The sequence below is a fragment of the Oxyura jamaicensis genome, chromosome 2 (assembly GCF_011077185.1).
Source record: "Oxyura jamaicensis isolate SHBP4307 breed ruddy duck chromosome 2, BPBGC_Ojam_1.0, whole genome shotgun sequence".
Lineage (NCBI taxonomy): Eukaryota > Metazoa > Chordata > Aves > Anseriformes > Anatidae > Oxyura > Oxyura jamaicensis.
The window spans coordinates 103,705,078-103,729,471 of NC_048894.1; the positions used below are offsets into that span (position 1 = coordinate 103,705,078).

General features: G+C 41.4%; 1 protein-coding gene across 1 annotated transcript in view; it reads right to left on the minus strand.

The window, feature by feature from the left end:
- The window catches only part of LDLRAD4 (low density lipoprotein receptor class A domain containing 4), a 280,454-nt gene extending 262,819 nt beyond the window's left edge, over positions 1 to 17,635 (minus strand). The window contains exon 1 of the mRNA XM_035318273.1: positions 17,376 to 17,635. The gene's annotated coding sequence lies outside the window, so the exon portion shown is untranslated. The remainder of the gene's footprint in view (positions 1 to 17,375) is intronic.
- Between the last annotated feature and the right edge of the window lie 6,759 nt (positions 17,636 to 24,394).

Sequence of the window (24,394 nt, forward strand, 5' to 3'; positions counted from 1 at the left end):
AGAAATACAGCACTTAGTCAGAGCAGTTATTCAGTTGCATGAACAGATGGGAATAAACTACCTGAAAGTATCAGTATTAGCTCTTGTTAACTCAGTTTGCAGGAAACCAGAATAGCTCACTGGCAGCAAAACAAAGAAGTGGAGAAGAAAAGACGAGTGGAGGGGAGAAGAAAAGAACATCGATGTACAAATAACCTCCTCAGTATGCCATACTGAGGAGTATGTGGGGAAGGTGTCTGCTGAATTGGAAGCAGTCCTCCTGAGCAACAGGCATTTTTGTCAAATTTGCATTTGCAGAGCTATGAGAGTATTGTTTCCTGCATCCCTATGTTGGCACAGCTCCTCAGCTCAGCCAAGACATCAGGCACTCGTTTGTCAGATTTAGAGCTTCTGGATTTGCCTCTCCTTTTTAAGTGCTACATTTTATTTTTATCTCACAGGTTATTTTCAACATGTGGCGATGTAGCCCCTGTAATGTCCAAATGAGTAATTTAGTTTGCATTAAACAGTGCCACTGACAATCTATTAAGATATGCTTCTTTTCCTTCAAGTTTCCATACTTACTGCCAACCAGTCTGAACCCTGTGCATCGTGAAGGAAAGCTACAGTTGCCTAGATTCTTGTTTTATTATCATTTTATCTTAAGACTTAAATCTCTTTTTTATTTATTTTTTTTTGAGTTGAAAGACGTTATTTCTTGCATTATTGTCAATAAAACACCACGAGTGTCACATGAAAAATAAAAATTTCAGCATTTGACACTGCACAGCTTTTGATCCCTAACAATAAGACAGAGTTCCTACACACTCAAAATATACTGATTCCTAAGCGTGAGCAACAAGCAATACTGTCACATTGTATTAATGTCTTTACAGTCCTGGTTTTAGGGAAGTTTAGGAAAGAAGAATCTTTCTTTTTGACAGTCAGTAAGTTAACCATCATTTTTCATATCCAGTGTAAAATACAAGAAAATCACCACAGACCTCTGCATACTGCTAATACCTCTTTTTCCAACAGCTTCAGTCAGACGACTATCTAGCTGCTGGGATCCTTCTACACAGTCTACTAACCTTAAGTTAAAGCAGATTTTTTCTTCCCACCCACCCCCCTATACACAAAATACCAACGTGAACATTCCTAAAGCATTATACAGAGCAAGCTCTGATGTGTTCAATACAAACTCTCCTCATTCCAAGAGGACCTACGTTTGTAGACACAATACGCAGTAACCTGTAATGTAAACACATTTTCCCCCTCACAGACATGAACAGAAGTTCAATTTTGGCCCATATTTTTCAGTTACGAACACAGACCTAGACATAAAAGGGCGATCTGTCTTCAGAATAGCCAGCACTTTTTCCTGGTTATAATCCCATTTGTGAACAGTACTCTCACCAGCAAGCACAGACAGCCATCAATATCAGCATGGGACTCCTGCAGAGCTGGGACCCAATTTTTTTATTTTTAGCTGGGGTACACATATGGAAAATATTTCATTTAAGCTCAAACTGGGGAGGGAAAAAAATCATACTTTCTAAAAAAAATAACTATAAAAAATTGCAGAAGTTCTGACCAGGGAAAATATACAGCTGCATATTTGTTTACAAACACCTTTCCATCTCTTCCACATTCCCATTTTTGATGGCAACTAGTAACTTGGAGTTTGGGACAGGCAGAGGCTGTTGGTGGACTTTCTTTTTAATGCAGAACACAAACCATGGGGCCAAACACATTTATCACAGTGAATTAACCTGAATTGCCCTTTTACAGTTCATGCCTCTTTCATGAATCCTCTTCAAGTCTTTTGCTTCTGCAACAAAAATGAGAGCAGAGTTGATAGCCAAAGGACTGGCAAAGTATGCTTTTTTTTTGTGACCTTGGCAGGTTTTCCTGCACTAAGGGAATAATGCAAGCTCTTCATCCCATGCAGAGACCACAAGTAACTTACTCAAGAAGGCTACTCACAAAGTCAAAATCAGACCTTTTACTTAGAAAAACCTTACTAAGGTAAGATGGATGGAGAAATAGCCTAATCAGTAGAGAGAAGAAAATTAAATTAACAGTAAAGGAAAGGTCCAGAAGTCATCTCGGTGGTTCCAGATGGCAGACAGTCCTCTGCAACAAGCAGTTTAATTAAATAATGTATGGTACAAGAGCGTGTAAAATAACACAGGAAATGGAGTCTTGTTCCTTCCCTAAATGTTTGAGATGGCTGGAATCTAACAGCTGCTCATGCATAGCAAAGAAAAAGAATAACAGATTTTTTTGTGTAATTATTACAAGCCTTTATAATATATACTCCAGGGTGGTTTTTTGGAAGTCCTTGCTTTAGCTCATACTGGATTTCGAAGGTTCATGAACTTTCAGTTTTAAGTTGATTCTAAAGTTTTTGGGCCAAGGAAGGCAAATTTGTTAAGCTAATTAACATATCTATATGCATTATAGCATGTTGGCTTTCCTGCATTATCCACATTACTCTGGCCCATTTTACATAGCTCACAATTATGTGGGGGTCTTGTATTTGTACTACTTACCTTGTACACGCTACCTAAAATTAATACAAAAAACATGAACAACATCTTTAACCTTTTTTTTAAGAAACATTAACAGACAAAACAACATTTTCAGGTAAGTACCAACCTGAATTCAGCCGTTTTGCTCAATAAATTACTCTTAACTTAAAAAAAAAAAAAAAAAAAAGAAAGAAAGAAAGAAAGAAAAAAGTCCTCCTGCTCAACTCCTTGCAGGACCATTTGATACTACAAAGGGAATATAGTCTTAATAAGGTAGGTAGTACAAGTGCAGAGGAGATTGCACAATGCCACTTTAATCAAACTCTAATTAATCTGATGGTTTTACATTATGACATCGTTCTGCTGAAAACAGACATACCTAATTACAATATGACTTGTTTATCCAGCAGCTTAAGGTTTTGACTACAAAAGTGACGTCCACAAAGCAAATGTGCCCCGTAGCATGTAATTTACTTTGATATGAAAAACCTTGAACAAAAAAAGTTATGCTGCATCAGCAATCAGACAGCTAAACAGAAATTTAAAAAGTAGATAATTGCTTTCAGATCTAAATAGCAAATGCTTGAAAAGAAAGTGAATTTTATCACCTACCATTTCTAGTGGTTCAGACTTTGATGTGATAACTCACTATAGGTTGTTCCACAACTAAACTCTTCATCCGTAACTGTGTTCAAGGTCTAGCCCATTGAGAAATGTTGAAATAAACCTGTTGGCTTTTAGAGCACTCAAGCCTAGCCCACATGCAAGCTCACAGAAGAAACTTTAAAGGCAAAACTCGAAGGCAACCTTTTTTCTACACCCATTTTCTAAGCCTTTTTTCTTTTAACTTTAGTAGCATAAAGATTATAACGCAAATTAGTGCCAAACAGAAACCACTCAAGATCAAGGGTAAGGACCATCTGATTTGTCACCCTGGTGGTTATTTTTTCTTTTGTTTTTCCCCTACAGCAGCAGTGTAGCCTTAAATCTTATTACTGAGAGACTCAACCAACAGCATTCCAGAAATTACTCCAGGAAGATGTACCACTATCCTGCATTAGGGTTTTGTTTTGTTTTTTTCCCATTTCTGTTGTTATTATTGTTTTTGTTGGGGGTAGTGTTCTTTTGTTTGGGGGTGGGTTTTTTGGAAGGGTCAGTCTGCATTACAAAGCTGTCTTCGTATATATAAACCAAATTGGATAAGACAGTCAAATTTTATGCTAATTATCTGAGCAGAAGTCAAGCACGTAATCTTCTTTCATAACACAGCACTTCTGCATAACTGGACAGGAACATTTAATGACAGGAAAAACACATACGCATCAACACATGAAGTGCTTAAAGAAGAAAAACTCTTGGCTAATGCAGAAGACATGACATAACTGTTCTTCAAAACCAAAACCTCATTTGGCTTGTTATTAGCCTTAGTTCAAAGCGAACAAAATATAAAGCTGGTTCAAAATGACTAGATTTCAGTATAAGTCTTCTTCCTTGAGTAAAAAGCTCTTAACTACTTAGGATTAGCAGCTGGTAAATGAAACTGGGGAATCAGCAGTAGAAGAGATGAAAAAATACAGAATTAATGGGCATCTTATACAGTATTTGTACATGTAAGAAACAAAGAAGATTAATATTGCCAGCAATTAAGTCAGATAAACCATATGCAATAACAGAGAACAATCAGGAAGATCTATCTTCTATACAGTAATATATACTCCTACATGGTAAAACAAATGTGAAGAGGAATGAAGTAATGAATTAGATTACCAAAATTTTGGTATTCTTTTAATAAAGTTCCAAGTTTGCAATGAAATGGAATGAAACTGAAGGAACTCACAGGGGTAAATATTTAAAATGCAACTAAATAATACAGAGCAAATCTTCCAAAGAAGTTTGTAGTCCTTGCCAGAAACATTCCTGTGGATCTGTTTTCCATCAGAAAATCCAATGCAAAAAGCAGAAATATTTCTTGTAAGGTATCCTTTTGATGACACTGATCATGAAATAAAAACTGAAATAGACATTTTATAATGCAGAAATTTTACAACATTTCATAACATTATGAATTTCCATTCTGAATGATTTCCTCTTTTATTTTGCATGGTGTCATGCAAGACCACAAAAGAATATTTTGATCCAATATAAATGTAATTAAAAAAAATACAAAAGTGATTTTTTTTTAATCTGTTATAAAGCAATCAAATGTTGATACAGTGAGCTTTCCAGTAAGATGTAAAATCCCTTTCTTACCAAAAACTTAAATGTTATTCTCACCCATCAGACAGTTACCTCTGAGAGGACTTCAGCAAACAATATAATCCATGGCTTTGTGAAATGTTGAAAAGATTGTTTGACGGTGTTTTATGTAACAACAGATAGCAGCACTGTGGCAAAAAGTGACTTGATACAAATAAAAATGCATACGCTCGCTATCAGTGAAATATTGTCAGCTCTTTCCCTTCCCAGAAAGTAAGCTGCATGACACTTGACTAGTTACATAGACAACACTTAGAAGACATCTCAAGGATATAAACCAGTGTTGATTACTTCAACCACATGCAACAGCTTAATGAGTTCATAACTTCCTTCCACCTGCGACAACAGTTTATGTAAATTTTGCTCATTTTTGGGGACTTGCAATGTTTAGAATTCAGGCCATCTTCTTTCATGCTCTGTATTTTCTTCCACTTCACCAAAACCTTAGTCCTATTCCTGGAGGTTGGACTAGATGAATTCCAGAAGGTCCCTTCCAACCTGAATTACTCCTTGGTTCTCTGTATCATCATCAGATGAGGCAAGAGTGAGTACAGAGCTCTTACTACGCCCACAAAAGATGTTTTACACCTGTAAGAAGAGAGGCATCTAAGCGTACAGCAAAGAAACAGTTTTGTTTCTGTGCCTTATTTAGGGTCTATTTCTCAGCCTTATTTAGGGCCTGCATAAACTACTAATTTTTCATTGAGGTTCACCAAGTTCATTTTTATCAATGTCCACTGATTTTTGAAGAAAGATTGCCAGGTAAAATTGACCAGAGTTAGTAGATCGCATTGTTTCCGCTCCAATCAAGAAACAGCTGTATTCAGAAAAGGTTGTGAAGGTCTCTCAGGGAAATTAATGCAACTACGCATGTGAAGTCCCTTGCAAGATATGAATGAAGATCTACCGATGGACTCGATGGCACAGTTGTTTGTACACACACATATGCATTTTCCCACATTAAATTCACCAAATTACTTCAACACAGATTAATGCAATTGCCACAAACATGAAGTATTCTTTTTCCTTTAGACTTGCATTTTTCCTGTTGCTTTGCCCCCTTCTCAACTCAACTCTGACTCAGAGACAGATTAGAAATCAGATCAGCCTAGAATTTGCAACACTGACTTAGCCTCTTTGGACTAAAAATAAACAGTAGATAGAGCGGCTGGGAAAAGAAAAAAATCAATGACAGTCAGCCCCAACGTGCTCTATTTTACCACAGTAAGAACAAGCAATATCTGAAGTTTACAGGGCTTCCCTTCCCACAGCACATTTCCACCCCAGCTCCTGCAGCTCTGACCGTGCAGGACCACCTGAGAACACAAATAACTACAATGTGTGCATTGAAGACTGTGAGCCCCTTAATCTTGCAATAAACATTTCTGTTAAGGCAACAAAGTGAAATAATCACCTGGCTTATTCTGCGTAGCCGTGTAAAGCCCTTACGGTGACAAGCCAGGCTCTCACTGCTGCAGAAGGCAATCCTCGCACGGCTCCCTGTGCTAAAATAATACCCTGAAGTAGTAGCAGCGTGATTGGATTTCTACATGCAGCTAAGGTCACGCAGGTCTTGAGTCTGGCCTGCTGATCCCTCCACCACCCCGACACCGACACCTGCGCGGCACGGCCTGCCCGCACAGGAAGGCCAGGGCGACCTCCTCACAATGTGCTCACGTGGAGATCGGGAGCGCCACATCCTGAAGTAGATAAATACAGCAAACCCATCAAGCCCCAGACTTCCTGACATTCTCCAGAACGGGCACGTTTATTTTTTTTTTCTCCAGAGCATGGAGGTTTTGGAATTAATTTGACCAGGGAGGAAAGCTGGAGTCTGCTACGCAGAAACATCTAGTCAAATAAATACGTCATTAAGCTAACTAGCTACAGGATTGTCTAGCAGATGGATGACATCTTGGTTGCTAGTGGAACGCTTTTCTATAGCCTTGTTTGAGGCAGACACATATGGCTCTCCCAAGTATTGATGCAAGCTCCCAGATGGACTAGATCATTGCTGACACCTTATTATAAACCCTAGAGATGAAAGAAGGGAGCACAGTTTTTGAGTCACAACACAGAACTCCGAAATAGTCAGACTTCCTAAAAATCAAGTCTATAATGGAATCTTAACTTCTTTTTGTTGGAAGCAACTACTTTTAACTGGGAACAGAAAACAGAGGAAATACTACAGAAAGGATGATAGAAGAGCCTCAAGGAACTGCAAAGACCAGAAGATCCATAATGTAAATGTGTAATATACCTACATATATGGAGCTACAATGGTTACAGCTCTGAAGATGCAAAAAAAAATGTATCTGCTCTGCAGCTGTTACTGACACCAAGGAGCTTCCATCTGGAATTTCTTGACTGGGGTGGAAGGGAAAAGCAAAGAAGAGGAAGCCATTGAGACATTACAGATGCATGACTTCTCTGAAATGTCTGCATCCTAAAGTACAAGAGAGAGAGGGAAAGGGAAGTCTTTAGCTACGGGAGCAACAGGAAAACTAACAAAAATGTGGGAGATATCAGAAGCAGTTGCATCCTGCATTTATTTTTTGGTAAGTGTCATAAACATCCCAAAACATCTCAAGCACATGAGGGGAAGAAGGCATATTTTACTTACCATGGTCAGAGACGGGGAAAAAAATACTCATTTAAAATTTTTACACTGTGAAAAGAGACTACTCTTAGCATCCGCTAATAAGTTTACTCTTCTCCTTCATCCAAAAATAAGACTCATGATATCAGGATGATGACTTCTTACATATTTTGTCTTGCCCTAGTACCTGCTATACCATGTAAACCACGTAAATTAGATTGTTGAGACCGTTACAACTCTGTGACAAAGCTTTAAAAACAAACAAAACTCAAGTTTTAAAAACTAATCAACTCACTGGCCCTGGGAATACATTTGGAATTCTGTATATTCATGAGTCAGGGAGATGCTTAGGCTGCTAAAATCTATCTGCCTCTCCTTCAATCGCCTTAAACTTCACAAGCGTGCAAACATTGTGGACATGTCAACTGAATGTCCAGCAGCTACTATATCACAACTCATTTGTCCCTTCATTTTTTGAAGAGACACTTGTGTTATCAACATCTTCAACCACACAAGCATTTCAATGTATTGACTTCAGCATCACTCCCAAATTTTCATTCATACAACCATCAACTCTAAGGTAGCATTTTATCTTCTCAGTGGATTGAAAGTTCAGAAGGTTTTTTTGTTTATTTTTTAATAAGGAGAATACAGCAATCCTTGAATCATCTTATAAAATCAAATGATTATAAAGAACGAGAAAGAATATCCTTTTCCTCTTCAGAGAAGAAAATATAACCTCTACCAACATCACCTAATGGGTCTCAACAGGAACATCAGGAACAGTCTTAATTTTGTAAGGGTAACTTGCAAAAGGGTGCAAGTAGAACAGAACTTCAGCTATGCACGCTGCATCTGCAACTGCTTCAACTGGGCAGTTCCTCTTCCCTGCAATACATTGGTCCCTCTAGGAGATAAGTTCAGCTGGACAGAAATGGGGAAAAGAAGACAACTATCTCCTTTCTCAGAATGCTTCACGGTCCATTTTAACCCCTTAGAATATAAAAGCTTCAAAACAAACATTGCTTTATGTAAATCTTCCAATGCAAGACATAGGAAAGTGCAACGTAGAAACCTCTGTTCAGGGCTGACATGATGGAATGTAAGTTAAAGCCTTTGGACAACAGAGCCTTTGGTTCTCCTGAGGAACTTCCTCAGATGAGCTCCATATTGAAAAGAAGAGGCAAGGCAGATATTAATCAACATCCATGAAAGCATAATGAAACACAGCTCAGCCTAGAACTAGCCAGATTCTGGGTTGCAACATATTTTTCAATATTATTCATTTATTTCAGAGCAAAGCCCAAAAGTTTCCTAATTTCCTACCAACTGACGGTTCCAGTTTTACATCTGCTGAGTAGGACTATTTTTTTTTCTTACTTTTACCGTTTGGAGGACAGCCAGTTTCAAAACACAAAGGATCACTGCAGGTCCCCACATCTGAGGTGGGTCCTCAGGGATTTCTTCAGCCTTTCTCTCTGCAATAGACTTCTCATGCAGGCTGTGCAAGAAAACCCCATGTTCCTAGAAACACAATGTCCTTGGTTGCGGTTGGATCCTTGGCAGTTTTGCTCCATGCCAAGGACCCTGAAAACACCAGGCCTCCGGCCAAACCACAGTTCACCGGGAATCAAAGAGAGGTCACGTCTTGTTTTGGTTTGAGTGAAAGTCTGTCAAATCTAAAATATTTGCAATGAATCATCTCAAGTTCAATGTACTGCCATTTCTGACTAAATTATGTTCACTTGAAAGTTTGCAATTAGCTCCATTTGAAATGCCTCTTCATAGCAGCACCATGAAAACTGATCAATAATAAGTGACACTGAGGAAAGACAAGATAAATCAAGCACAGGATAAAATGGTGAAGATAAAGTATGGTAAACATCTATGTCAAGAGGCTCTCATTCATACACAGATGGTTTCATATCACTGTAACTCAACTTATGCTCTGAATGATGTTCTCATTCAGATGTAAAATGACCTTTGATTGATTCAAGCTAGAGCTAGAAGGCTGTTCTATATTCAACACAGCATTCACACACAAGTTTAACATACTTAAACATACACATCTTGACTTGACACTTCAGGTGATTTGCTTTGGTATCTCCATGTAGACACAATTAAAGGCTTTTATCTCCAACCTCTAACAATACCCAGAGGGAAAGAGGGAATGGGAAAAGGCAGAGTCTGTTGCTGCTGGTTGCATATTCAACTGAAGAGAGAACTCATCATCTCAAAAGACACTTCCAGGATATCTTATGCATCTAACTCCTCCTCTACAGCCCACAGAAGCCCTCTTTTCCTCTCTAGTTCTTTTCATTCCTCTTGGATGGTGAGGTTATTTGATAATTAAAAAAAAAAAAAAGAAAAAAGAAGAAGAAACATGAACCAAGTGCTTCCCAACTATTTTTTGTGCATTACCCGCACTACACCAGCACTGTGGTATTTTTTTTTCTTGAAATTTACCTACTTGCCCAGCAACCACCCACGAAAAAAGCAGACCAATGTACACAGGCTACTGGAGCTTTCTGCTGTAGGAGCTTTACATAATCCCAGTAATTTTCATCAAAGAGCTGTAAAGATCATTAGGACAAAACAGTGATTTTCACCTATAGCTTTGAGTTAGAATCCTAATCTCTACACCTATTGCAGGTAACTTCCTCTTACAGCTAGAGAGATTTTTATCTCCCTAATCCTCAGGACATTAATGCCTACATTAAAAAGTGATACTATCACTGTTATCAATCTATTTAAGGCGCAGTAAGAATAAAGTAAATTGTAAATTGCTTTGATGAGAAAGCTTTGCCATAAGGTGCTAAGTAGAACAGGTCAGATAAAGCATACATTTGACAAACATTGGCAGTATTTCTGTTCATCAACAGATGGTAGCTTTTTGAAAAAAAAATATTATTATTATAATCTATGTGAAAGTAAGCACCAAACAGTACCTGTACTCAACATAGTGCAAGCTGTTTTGATTGGATAGATGGATCGCTTTAAGCTTCCCAACTAAATAAAGTTAACTCATAAGACATTTTAAGTGAAAACTGAGTTATTTGCAGAAAGTTAATCTCAAACATGCTGTTTCTAGAAACCTGTTAGGAAGGTTACTGAAACAGTATAAGGAATGTGAAAGAACACAGAAAACATAGATTTTGGAAATGTTTATAGAGCCCCTTCTACTACCCGTACAAGTTTGTTGAGGAATCGTAATTAACACAAAATTTTTGTAAAACAAAAACATCTCCACATCAAGTGCACTGGCCGACCGGGGCTATTAGTCAGCACAAGCCTAGCTTCTATATTAGCAGCTGCAATCTTTAATTTAGGAGTATTGTATCTTATCTGCACATATTTATATATATTTATGTATTTTACAAACGTTCAATTTCATTTTGCTTAACACTAGTTAAGCAAAACCTACAAAACCAGTCATGCATTAAGGCGAAATTAAAAGAGGAATATACACCTATTAGGTAATTCACAGAAGGCGCCAGTTCAACGGCTATGGAGATTAAATTAGGTTATTTTGAAGTGTTCCTCACATCATCTCCTCTCCCACACCTTCTGCTGTGCCCCTCAGCTCTGACCCATAGGGCAGAAGGCAGGCAACTCACTTCTGTCTTACAAAAATCCCAAGCAAACCACAGCACATGTCCAGTTGAAAGTCTGTGTAACACAGGTCAAAATACGCTCTTAGTATCACTTGACACAATAACTAATGGTTAAGCAAAAGCAGAAAATGAAGCAACACCGCTTACACCCAATAGTTGGGTGTAACAATTCCACGTGAAGGCAATTACATAGACGTAAATCTAGTAGGGATGTACTATAACAAATTTATATTAATTCTTGCTTCATGTGTCATTAACACCTAATGGAATGTTTCAAGGTGTTTACAAGTCCAAAGTAATAATAGATCACTCTTAATTAACACACAGTAAAAATTTCACAGAAGTCTCAGTGGAAGAAGAGGGTTGTTAAAGAGATTGCTTCGTATCTCAGTCACAGACTGCCCCCTCCTTTCCTTCTATGAAATGGAGAGCAAGTAGGCTACAGGTGTGAGAAACCAAACTAATAGGCTCAGACAGACCACAGGAAAAGGTAACTAAAAAGAATCACACATTTTCCTTCTCATAACCTCTGAAATCAAGAAGAGCCAAAGTTGTGTTTTAAGAACTGTTCTGTTTGAAGACGCTTGCAAGTACTGGACACAAAAAATTAAAGACAAGGTACAGTAGCCTTATACTGGCATATGCTGGATATTACTAGACAGATGAGTCAACTCTTATTTCAGAATTCTGAGTAAAACCAGGATTTCTCCACCAAAAAAAAAAAAAAAACAGATTTGTATACTATTGTCTAAAATCATGACGTAAATACATTCAGTGGTCAAGAATTAAAGTAGAATCATTCAAACCTCAAGATATTTATCATACAATTATTCATAAGAGCACTTCTTCCCTAAAAGTCATTACATCTTTTACAACTTCAGAACATACGAACAAAATGATATACTGAACACGAATGAAAAGCTCCAAACTTGACTTTTATAGGCAATAGCAAGTTCAATATCGTGAATCAGTCCTTTTGAGAAACAGATTCATTGTCGGTTTCCATTTTTAGCAAACAGAGCACCAAGGTGCTTCGCATGGAAGAAATCAACAGCACTTGGAGATGCAAACACAACGCCAATTCCTAAGACACTTCCTCAACACATCCCATGCCCACGTGCAGCATTTGAGCAGTGGGGCTTCTCTAGGAGATGCAGTCCTGACTTTTTGCACTAATCCTAAACATGTTGGTTGAAAAACGTGGGCACACTGTCCACCATTCTCACCACTTGTTTCCTCCATCTTATAGACACCTAATAATTAGTGTCAACACAGATAAAATTCTGTAACACCCTACTCAAAGATTCCCATACAACTCTCCAAATACTCCATACACTTGTCCCTTTCTCCACTGCTATTGAAGTTCAAAGACTTTAATACTTTCATGTATTGCCTCATCTTAGTGAAACCAATCAGGAAATTATAATTTAGTCCTAATGCATACTTCAGAAACTTGCTATTACTCTAGCGAGCAAAATTCCTCCTAAGAATAGTTCCCCAAAACTGCACAATTTAAACTTATACTGGAAAGTAACAAGCACACGCATTTCTGAATTCAGTAACGTGCAAAAACAAACAACAATAAATTCTCCCAGTGGAGTTAATGAAACATTTTGGATAAAATATTTCAATCATGCCTACAAACCTATCTACTTTAAGACTGCCTATACACATGCTTATCTACTTTAAAGATGTCTATATAGGACTACTGCTTTCTCACTGAGCAAGGGAGAGACTAAAGCCTGGGAAAAATGCTGAAAACGTTCATGTTTTAAATGTCTGATGTAATGTTTAGGTCGGAATATAACTGACCTTGGTTTATCAGTTCCTACCCTCAGGACTAAGCATTTGATTCGACACAAAATAATATATTATGCTTCTAACATCACTATAATGGAAAAATACCTCAGCTTGAACTCTTTTTTTTAAAAAAGGCATCTTGCCATCAGGTCAAAGAGTCTATTACACTTGCACTTCTGCTTATCGTGTAGCAAAACCTAGGCAGAGTCGCATCAGGCAGAACCACGCAACAGGTTCACATTGCACACAACTCTTCTGGCAGCAGCAGTTTATTTATCCCTGCCTGCAACTTTACCAGCCTTTCTATGTGGATGCTGGCAATCACCAACTTGCATTGTTCCCCAAACTAACAACGTTATCAAATGCTTTTCGGTTTTAGTAGATGTTAAGTCTCAAAAATCACTATCATTTCCCATCCTCTTTTGGCGCTCTCCGCAAAAACTAAATCCCCTAGCCCATAAACTACTTCCACAATAAATGCTAACCCAAGTGAACACAGCGACCTCGATGGGGAACGTCCAAAGTCGTGCCCCGCAAGTTTTCAAAATCCAGCAGAAAAGATTTCTGATCAGTGGTATCTGCAAAATGCAGACATAAAAAAATAACCAGTGGGTATGGACGTGTCACTTTCCCAGCCCTCTCCCCACCGCACTCACTTCCACCCCCAACTTCTTTGCTGGTTTTCATGCAGATTTGTGCCAGACATTCGGCATCCTCATTAAGTGGTGTCTGGCAACCTGCCTAAGTTTTAGTGGGTTCTGGGAATGCCAATATATTAACCAGAGGATGTTCTGCATACCCTAAAGAGATTTTATTCAAGAAAAGTCAACCATTTGGCACAAAGAAAGCTTAATTCAAATCTAGGAAAGCTCTCCACTGGCAATAAGAAGAGAAATTGCATTTAGGTTCTTCCTAATTTCTGTCTCCTATCTGAAAGTTTGACGGAGAGCAAGATCATTTAAAAGGTCAGAGTGCTGTCTGTAATAAGATTTTACAGAACAGAAAAGCAGATATGAACGGCACAGACCCAGCACAACATCAAGAAAATGATTCATTTTCACTCCCTTGTCTCTTGTGACCAAAATAATCTTAATCAGGAAGATTAAATTTACCTACTATTATGCTGAGTGATAACGAATGGTGATATGGGTACTTGCAAATCTCCTTCGCTTAACTAAACAATAAGAAAAAGCATTTAGCAAAATGCACCCACATTTAGCATATTCCAAATACGCTAAATCAAGGCATATGCTACTGAAATGCATACATTAAATAAATATAGATAATGAATACGGAGACATTTTGCCAGCATGAAGAACAGAAAACACTGTAATGCTGTGATCACTCTTTCGAACTCGCACGCTTCCTTTCTACTGCAGTGCCCTTACAGTTACTATCACTCAACTGACAGTCTCAGAAGTAAGCACGTAAAACTCCTCTCTGAAATAAATAACTTACATTTCTCTTTCAAATACAAGGTTCTGAAGAATGCAAATTAAAAAAAAAGGTCAACAGCTTTCCTTCACTGGAACATTCTGCCTGTGCAGCACATAGTAAAAGTTAAAGGACACTGGACAAATGTGTAATTATTTTGTTCTGAGACTGTTTCTGCAGACTTAGGTACCTAGAGAATCCCATTAAATGCAAGAAGCTATTCAGCTAATCGAGTCCTCTGCTATCATTTAACCATCACTATCCATTTTTACAAAGAAATTCCCTTAAACTGACATTTACTTCAAACTCATCACTTTGATTTGTGCAAAAATTTGCTCGTTTCCTGACAGCAGCTCCAAAATATCATGATCCCTTTATAATGACTAATTAGCACCAGAGAGTTAACAAGAAATCAATTAAAACCAATTCCACTTAAATGGTTGAGTGTACATATTAGAAGTCTGACAAAAATAAGATTATGTTTGGTGGGAAATAAATTTTTAGCTATCTAGGCTGCCTTTGCTTAGACATCAACCTTCTAGGCAAGACGGCTATTCTTAAAAATAGCTGTCAACTGAGAAAAGAAAATGTATATGTATGAATCATTTCACTACAGGGTTGGATTCCCAGCAACTGATGCACCACTGTTCTGGCATCAGTGCCTCTAACGAGCAGCTGATACTAGCTTGGTGCCATTGAAGAATTTCACGGTTACCACAGAACCAATCTGCAAAGATATTCGTCTCCATACTCCTAGAAGTATTTGTATTCCCTAACTGGCAATTCATTCGCAAGGAGCTGTTTTAAACTATTAGAAACCAGAGAGAGAAGAAAAAGAAAAAAAACAAAAAACACTCTTCCAAGGCCACTCGTAAGTTAAATGCAAGAACCATTTCTACCAGTGCCAAGAGCTGGTGGGCAAGTATGTGTTTTTTAGCCCTTCAATTCTCTCAAAAGTAATTTAATTCAACACAATCTCTCAGACACGTCATTTTTTTTTTATAATAATTTACTTATTTCTGATTTACATATCCTGAAAGTACTCCCAATGATTTTAGACAGCATCACTCAAGTGCAACCAGTTCTTGGTGGTAGGGTAGCAGCCGCTAGAGAGAGTACTGCAGGGCAGCTGTGAAAAAGAGAACTAAAGTTTGGACAAGAAAATTAGAGGGAAAACTTCATTCTCATTCAAAAAAAATAATAAAACAAACATACAAAAGAAAAAAACAGACGCGGTACCTTCAGTGAGCAGAAAACTAACAACTCCTCATCTTTTCAGGTCTTGCCTTAATGGTCCTACGCAGAGAAAACAGCAACATCTTCTTAAAAATCACAAAGAGACAGGTTATCTCTAAACTGTTAGGTTAGACTCCTGCTCAATGATTTGCATCTCACTAAATGCAATTCTGCTCTGCCTCAGTCTTGAATCCCAATTTCCTTCTACTCCTGCAGCTTCCACCGAAGGCTGAACTCAAGCTTCATCAGCCAAACGCTGCCTAGTGCCTGTAATGTTTCAATTAACATAAACCAATGGTCTGTAATATACTGTCTCACATTGTTAACTCATTCTGTGTTATGCATTTATCATCATTTAGGCCTGCACGGGCATCTTAATTTACTGGCGAATACCAGTGTGCCTTATGTGCATGCAGCAATGGTCTTCACGTACCCAAGAATCAGAATTAAATAAGCTGATATAAATGCAGAATATATAAGATGTAATGATATAAGATGTAGATATAGATTTTACTTCTATGCATAACCGCATACTTGACGCATTCCGATGTCAGTTCTCCGCACACTGCTTGCTTTACCTATCGCAGTAACTTAATGCCTGGTGCTACCACTCCGGCACAGACATGGACAGGGAGAGAACCATCGCTACTCAGCGAACGTGGACGCGGGGAGGTCGGTCAGAGTGCTTCCCCCCAGCCTGCTGTCCTCCCCGCAAACCCTCCCCTGGTACTTACAGCCAGGGAGCCCTAATATTTATATCCTCATTAGTGGGACCATACACGTGTGCACCACACGCGCAGTTATTCATCTCTACTCAACAGCGCATCACCCGGTGCTTAACCAATTCTGGGCTGTTGCAAGGGGCACGTTTCCTAGAAGCCTCACCCAAGAAGCGATGCGGGGAGGCAGAACACAAGTTCTGCCATACAAACACCACTCAGCGGCTGAGGAATGAAAAGCCAAAGGCTCGTCCAGAGAGGTACATTACTGTACTTAGGCAGCATCTATGTTCTTACCTCGTCTGTGCCTACCGGTAATTGCCTCTCGGGCTTTCTTACTGAGGAAAACTCTCCCTCCTCAGCTAGCCTCAGACGGAAGGCGCTGCACACTCTTCATGCTACGTGGTGCACCTTTCCATTCCCCACGCATTTAATGCAAAAGTTCTTCTGTTTGCAAGAACAGATAAACCTCTCAGTTTTCCTTCCTGACAGGAAGATAGCCGTGTTTTAAATCAATAAAACTTTTACAACGCCACACGCTATTTCTAGCAGCGTATGGAGTTGTTCGCCAGATCCCTGCTCTCTTGCACAGCCATCACTTGCTGCTCACAAAAGGGTCTGAACCTTTCTGGGGAGGAAAACCCCACCACAGCCTTTATGGCTGCGGGCACTCGTTCAAGAAGATGTACCTCCGAGTAGGGAAAAAAATTTTTAAAAGTTACTTTTGCCTTTTGCCCGTTTCCTGTTTATTCCCCGGTGAAGCCTACCCGCAGCGGTGCGCTCGCCTCTCCCCCGGAGCCACCCACCGGCACGCGGGGAGCGCCTCGGGGACGTGGGATGCACGCGTCCAACGCGCGGGCTGCGGGCAGACGCGGCAGGCAGGGCTGCACTTCTGCTAATAAACTTTAAAAAAAAAAAAAAAAAAAAGGGGGGGGGGGGGGGCACTTTGTCAAATATAGGTCATTTGTGCGCCAAGGCGGCAGCCCCCCCCTCCGCTCCTTGCCCTTCCTGCCAAAGTTGCCTGCCCGGACCGCGGCCTCTGCCGGGGTGGGGGGCAGCCCGGGACCCCAAAACCCGGGACCCCGAAATCCCGGGACCTTCAAACCCCGGAGCGAGCTCGGCGATCCGGCCTCGATCAGCTCCCCGGGGGCCACCCCCCCCCCGGCTCCCCCCAGCCGCTCCCCCCGGTGCCCCCCGCACTCACCTCCCCCCGGCCCCCGCCGAGCGGACGGGGCGCCCGCCGCCCCCGGCAGCCTCCCTCGGTGCGCTGGGGCTGGCTCCGCGGCTGCCTCCAACTCATCCCCAGCCTCGCCGCCGCCGCCGCCTCCGCCGCCTCCTCCTCCTCCTCCTCCTCCTCCTCCCCCCGCCCTGCCCGCCCCGCTGGCTGCCGCCTGTCTGCGGCGAGTCTGGCTCTGGCGGCCGGGCGCGGGGCCGCCGGCGCGGGGGAGGGAGGAGGAGGAGGAGGAGGAGGAGGAGGAGGAGGAGGAAGCGGGGGAGGGGCGGCTGTGCTCCTTCCCCTCCCCTTCTCTCCCCTCCCTTCCCCTCGTCTCCCCTCCCCGCCCCGCCCGGCTCGGCACAGCCCGGCTCGCCAGCCCACACCGCCCCCTGCCGGGGGGATGCGCTGCGCCCCCCCCAGAGTGCCCCTTATCCCCCCCCCCCCCCCAATTTGGGGGGGGGGGGGGGGAGCAGCCGGCCCGAGGCCCCCCCCCCTCTCCGCAGCCGGTGCTGAAGGCAGGGTTGGCAAGGCACGGTGTGTGTGTCGGGGGGGGGGAGGCTCCGGGCTCGATTTTGTCCCGTGCAGAATGAGAAATTTTGTGACATCTCCAAAAAATGTTGCCCGACAGGAAAAGCCCGTTCCGGGCACGGCCCCACAGGCACGAACCCAAGGCAGGGTTCGGCCCCGCCTCGCAGAAGGGAGGCAGTGCTCACCCGCAGGTGCTGTCCAGCCCTGGGCTGGTAACACCCCAGTACGGCCATCCGGCCTCCTGTCACCATCCCTCTTATCTCCGTATCCTCCTATCTCCGTGACCCCCCTTGGGGCTGTGACACCCTGGGGGAACCTGACCCTCAGCTGTGCCCAAGCCAGGTGGCAACAAGTGCAACAGCCCTAAGCTGTGAATAAGTTTAAACACCAAAGAATTGATGCACCGTCACCACAGGGAAAAGAAAGGAACCCCCATTTCTACAAATTCCCATCATCAGTCTCAGTCCACATCCCCGTCCATGACAGACTCTGAAGATTTCCCCTTCCTCACTGTACATGTGAGCCAAGAAGAGTAGCAGGGAGCGGGTAATGCCATGGGCTCTCTTACTCACCACAAGCACATGCCTGTTGCACTCGAATGCGCTTCTGAAGTTGAGGTGGTTTCCTTCCTGGCCTCACCTCTGTCCAGTGTCAGGCTGAAGGGAAGCTGCGAGTCTGCCGGCAGGAGACGGGAAGCCATCAGGCAACCCAGGGCCAAGGAGGCCACGCCGTGAAGATCGCCAGGGCCAAGGCCCGCAGCTTGAGCTGGGGTCACCAGGTGAGACAGAAAATGGAGAAGCAGGGTATGAATTCCAAAAGAGAGAAACAGCAGCGAGAGATAATTTTAGCAAACATATGTTGGGTTAATCAGCAGGGAGCCAAAGAAGTATCAAACAATACAGGAAAGAACAGCTTCCAATAATCAGGGTGATATGTCCGGGGGCTGCTTCTCCTCAAAGTTGCAAAAATCATCCAAAGCTCACAGGCTTAATAATCACCACAGTCGACTCCCACCTGCATTTTACTGGCAAACTGAGAGAACTCCGACTTCCAGCCTGCAAACTGTGGTTTGCAACCAGGAATCAAGCGCCCCGTTTCCCATTGTGTCCCGGTGATCTGTGCACTTTGTAACAAACGGGTTGGACACGCTTCGGCTCTGCTCCCTTCAATGACTTCTCAAGGAAAACAAGAAGTCGCTCACTTCAGGCAGAGGTTCTTGTCGTGTGCAAAGTAATATCCCCAACCCATGGAAAACTTTGCAAGGCATAACAAAGTCACCCATCAAGTAACAAACCATATCTACGCAATACCTGTAGAGTGGAAAAAATTGCCTCTAGAAAGGAAAGATGTGGAAGAGTAGATTAAGTGGACTGTTTTCATTTACTTTCACACAGAAAACCAATCCTTTATTGTGATAACAACACAGTGAATTTTCCCTGAGAGCACCTCTGCCACACATGGTCCCTTACGAACTGGTGCAATCTATTCCAAGTTCTGTAGCGGACACGATCACGCTTGTAGATATAAAGCCCCATGTACTAGAGACTGGAGGTGCTCTTTTGTTGATTTTGTTTGTTTGTTTTTAATACCAATCGTGGCTTGAAGGGATTTCTGCCATTTCTTCAAAATGCCAAATACATGTCTAACTCAAATCCTCACAAGTTGGTTAAACAGGTTGAAAAGGACTAGTTTAACTACTGCCAAACATATATATATATAATTCTCTTATATTTTCAAGTTTTCTTTCTCTCATTTCTGACAGAAATCAAAGTGTCAATATATTTTTCTCAAAACATTTAAATTTTTAAGCTTTAATTAAATTTAAAATTAAGTTCTTATATTCATATTTTCAGGCCATACACACCAGATTAACCAGAGATTAACCAAACTACAAGATAATTTTGACTCAAAGATTTACGTACTTTGAAGGTCATAGAAAAGTATAATGGCAGCAATTTGGGATATTTTGGGTATGTAGAAGGAAGACAGTAAAAAAAAAAAAAGCATACTGGTACAGATGGTCAGAAAGAGCTATGTGTATATTGATCTATGCCAGGAAAAAGAGACAAAGGTAACACTCGGTACTCCTGGTACTCTTGTTCCTATCTGAGATATCCCTGGAAGAGACAAGCTGAAACCTAACATACCGGCACGTGAAAGAAAGAACAATTCCTTAGATATATAAATTCCTTTACCTTTTAATCACCGCGATTATCATTTCCAGGTTCTGTTCAGTGTCTGGATGAAGTACAGCTCCACTTAAATATGCCTGAAGAATGTCAGCATTTCCAAAATTTAAAGAGAGAGAGTCTAAGGGGAGTGTTAAGATTTATCTCCTGATAAAGTGATACATCACGGGAGATCTTGGAACTGCATAGAAGTTTCACTCTAAAGAGAATCCCAGAGAGGGCTTGGGTGTGTGAAGAGACTTGTTAATGAAATAAATGAATAAATAAGAATTCTCTTCTGTGAAAGCAATACTCTCAATATCACGATGCTGGGTTTTCAGACCCATTAGGTTGCACTGGCATCCTGCTGGTTTTTCCTGGACAAAGAAGAAAAAGCCCTTATAATTGATTTAAGGTCTGGGTAGACCTGTGCATGATTTCTTTCTTTTCTTTATCTTTCCCTCTCAACCTGCTAACAGTGTAGTTAATGTTTGGGCTGTTGTTGGTGTTAGTTTATTTATTTCTGTACTACTCTATCTTCTCATCTGGTAATAAGAGTGATTTCCGTGCTAGTGGGAGGCCGCACAGTAACAACAGGAGCGGGCAGTCACCCCTGCCACGTCCAGAACCCCGCACAAGCACCAAGGAAACCTCAGAGGCAGCTCTCTGCTGCCTCTGTAACAAACCCATGGCCCAGTCTTGCTGTTAGCTGTCGTCAGAGACGCACAAGCCGGTGAAGCACGTGGTCTGCATGCCCAAATCCATCACCGGTAGGGCCCCTTCTCTGGGCTTACTGCATACGCTGCCGCTGCTGTCACCTCTTTCCTCTGAGCCCTGCAGCCTGCAAGATGTGCTGTGGTGCTGGGGAGGAAGCCAGCGGAGAAAGTATTTGAACAATTAGGCTGAGAGGAACAAATCTGAATCCAGGGACAGGGTGGCTGCTGGTTTTGGTTACAGGTGACTCATCTTGTTTCCCACCAGGAAGCCACAGGCCAGTGCATCTCAAGTGTTACCGATTCCTATGATCTGTTTCACTGAGCGAACAAGGAAGATAAAATTAAAACCATTCAAACCGCAGTTAAGAACGCAGCCAAACAACACATGGGTGCGCGTAATGGGCCAGTCTTACTAAACTACGTGTAAAAGCATGCTACAAGTAAAGCAACACCTAAAACTAGTTAGAAGACTTTTTGGTAGGGATTTTTACCCAAGAGGTCATCCTGACTTATCTCCCAGTTGTCCACCAGGAGCAGATAAGCACTGATGATTTATGGGGGAAAAAAAAAAAAAAAAGAGACTGCAGCCTTACTGGCACCCTGCAGTACACAGGGACAGAAAAAAACTTCAGTATGCTAACTTCCAAAAGGCCCTACTCAGTCAAGCCGCTGGGGTGGGGAGGGCTGATTTTTGCTGGTATTTTGTGTTGTAACACAAAATCGACAACTTCTAATGTTTCGGTCACAGAGGGATGGAGCCCTCAGCCTGCACTGAGCTTCAGAGTAGGTGCAAGGTCTTGCCATGTACCCCGATGCCCAACCAGATACGCACAAATGGACTCATGGGGCCCCCTGACCATGCACAGGGAGCTCTGGGATCTTGACGGTACTTCCAACAGCGTGTTAGAGTGGTGTGCAGTCGTGCCGCTCCGGTGACTGTGCTCTCACTGATATGACCACTTTGTCTGCCTTGTTAAGCAGGTGATAGGTATTAAAGCGATGACATGAGGGGAAAAGTATGTAAGGAAGTAAGTAAAGCCATACAAGAAAGACTACTTATAACATTTGGCTGTTGCAGAAAAAAAAAATAATTTAAAAAAAACACTGTTCTAGTCATTCACTGAAATCATACGCCAACTTGTGTGTTGCTCTGGGTGCACGTGCACGCTCACTCATTCTGCAATGTGCTGTTCACCTGCCAATTCCACCCACACACCTGCAGACCTCTCCACTAGATGTCAATCTCAGTTTTAGATAATGACACAAATCTTAAGAGATGTTTTGGTTTTCTTGTCATGCGGGACCTAACTAAATGGGTTTTCCTGCTAAATAAAATGCAACATCAGGCTGTAAATTTAGCGAGCATTACGAATACCCAGATTGTACCCTTGGGTTTTAATAAAAAGGTAACGTTAACAGAGCATACATTTCTTTGTTCCCATAAGGTTTTGGACAGCAGAAAGGCTTGAAAGGACATCATTAGGCAAAGAAATATAGAGAAGGCAATCAGCAATCAACTACAATGCTCCCAGCTACTGAACGCAGCAAGTAATCCAAGAGGCTGGCAGTAATCTCGGTTGGACACGCGTTCTCTATCTCTTGTTGTAGTTTCAAAACCTGTAAAGTTGGCCATGTAATCATGGCCATGTAATCATGGCCAACAGCACCAGGCACCAAAAGACAGCACCAATGTACCAGTGAATTTGGAGCCTGTAAAAAAAAAAAAACAGTGGATGAAAACCTTTGGCAACTATTGTCACAGAACTTAGACAGAACTGATGCACAGACAAGACAACCGGCACCCCCAAGACTCCCCAAACTATAACGGCAGTAACCACCTCCTCTTTTTCCTGGAACAAGAGTTAATGTTAAAGAGTTAGTACTTCATTGGGAATGAGCATAGATCAAGTTGCCAGGTCTACCTTTAGCTTCTGATAAATCAGCCAAGAAGCTATGATGTGGAAACCCAGCTGCAAGGAACCAAGAGAAATGGGCTGAGATCATACCACTTAGGTTACCAAATACCACATACATTGCATTAAAGAGAGAAACTATATTCCCTGTTAAAAGGGGGCTGAAATGACAGAACACCAAATGAAAGTTCTAGATCAACATCTTATTATATAGGCTCAACAATGTATGTAGTAATTTGATAATATTTGAACATCAAATAAAAAACAAATACTTAACGTGACTATTCCTCTCTTTTGATAAAAAGGACCCTCAAACCATTTTTCTTGCAGTTAGCAGATCCTTACAGATCTACCAAGTGTCTTAGGAGGCAGCATAGATTGAAGGCATGGAATCCTAACCTGAAACAGGTTGTTGACAGCGTTGCTTTAAAATAAAAATAGCAACTACAGCTCTGAACTGATTCCCTGACTTGTATTTGAAATACCAAATTGTCTAGTTTGCTGAAATGTTGATAGCACTACCACATTAAAATAGAAAGGTATTTAGTAACTTCCATATGCTTTCACATTCATTTATCTGCTTTACAAATGTAGTCCATTTTTTTTTCTGATGGGGGGAAAAAAGCCCCCAGTATGCAAAATCATAATGATAGTAAAATGCTATTTCTAAATCCTCTCACAGCACTAGAGCACTTTGGACACTGCTTCAGTGACTTAACAGATGAATTAATAAGCAGAATGTACTCTGTTACTATCAATTTACGTCCAATTGTACAACTCTATGTTTTCTGCTTTGCAAAATGAAGTCTTTGCCATGTAAAGGATACAAGATTTCCTTTATAATAACATTTCACAAATATATTTTAATTTTCGATCTGAAGTCAAATTGATTTGTGCTGGAGGACAAGGCTTAGTACCTCCATGAGACAGATGGAGAATCTCACTGTCCATGCCAATGGCGAAGGCATTAAACAGCACTGGTCCCAGTACCAACCCCCGAGGCAGCACCACTGGTTACTGTTCTCCACCTGGACACAGACACTGCGAACATCCAGCCAATTCCTTACCCACAGAGTGGTCCATCCATCAAATCCATGTCTCTCCAACTTAGAGACAAGGGTATCATGGGGGACAGTGTCAAATGCTTTGCACAAGTCCAGGTAGATGATGTCAGTTGGTCTTCCCCTACCCAATGCTGTAACTCCGGCACAGAAGGCCACCAGGTTTGTCAGGCATGATCTGCCCTTACTGAAGCCATGTTGGCTGTCACCAATCACCTCCTTGTCTTCCGTGTGCCTTAGCATAGGTTCCCAGAGGATCTTCTCTGTGATCTTGCATTAAAAACAGTCAGAATCAGGTATTGATCAAAATTTACATTTTAGTGTTCTATCTACTGGACCATAAAGCAGCTATTGACCGCTCGTTGTTTTATAAAATTTAATTTTTAAAGTATACCAAAACCCCTTCTTCTCCAAAAAACTTAGCCAAAATTACTTCCTTAGCTACCAGTTCTACTGCACTGCTTTACATTAGTTGTGGAGGAAGTAACCAGTTTGGAAAACACTTTCAAATAAAAGAATTGCCAAATGTTGTTGGATGGAATCCTAACTCTTTTTCAGGTCCACATCAGAAATCCCAACGACTTCAGTAGGACCAGGATCAGACCCATTTTTTAAACACAT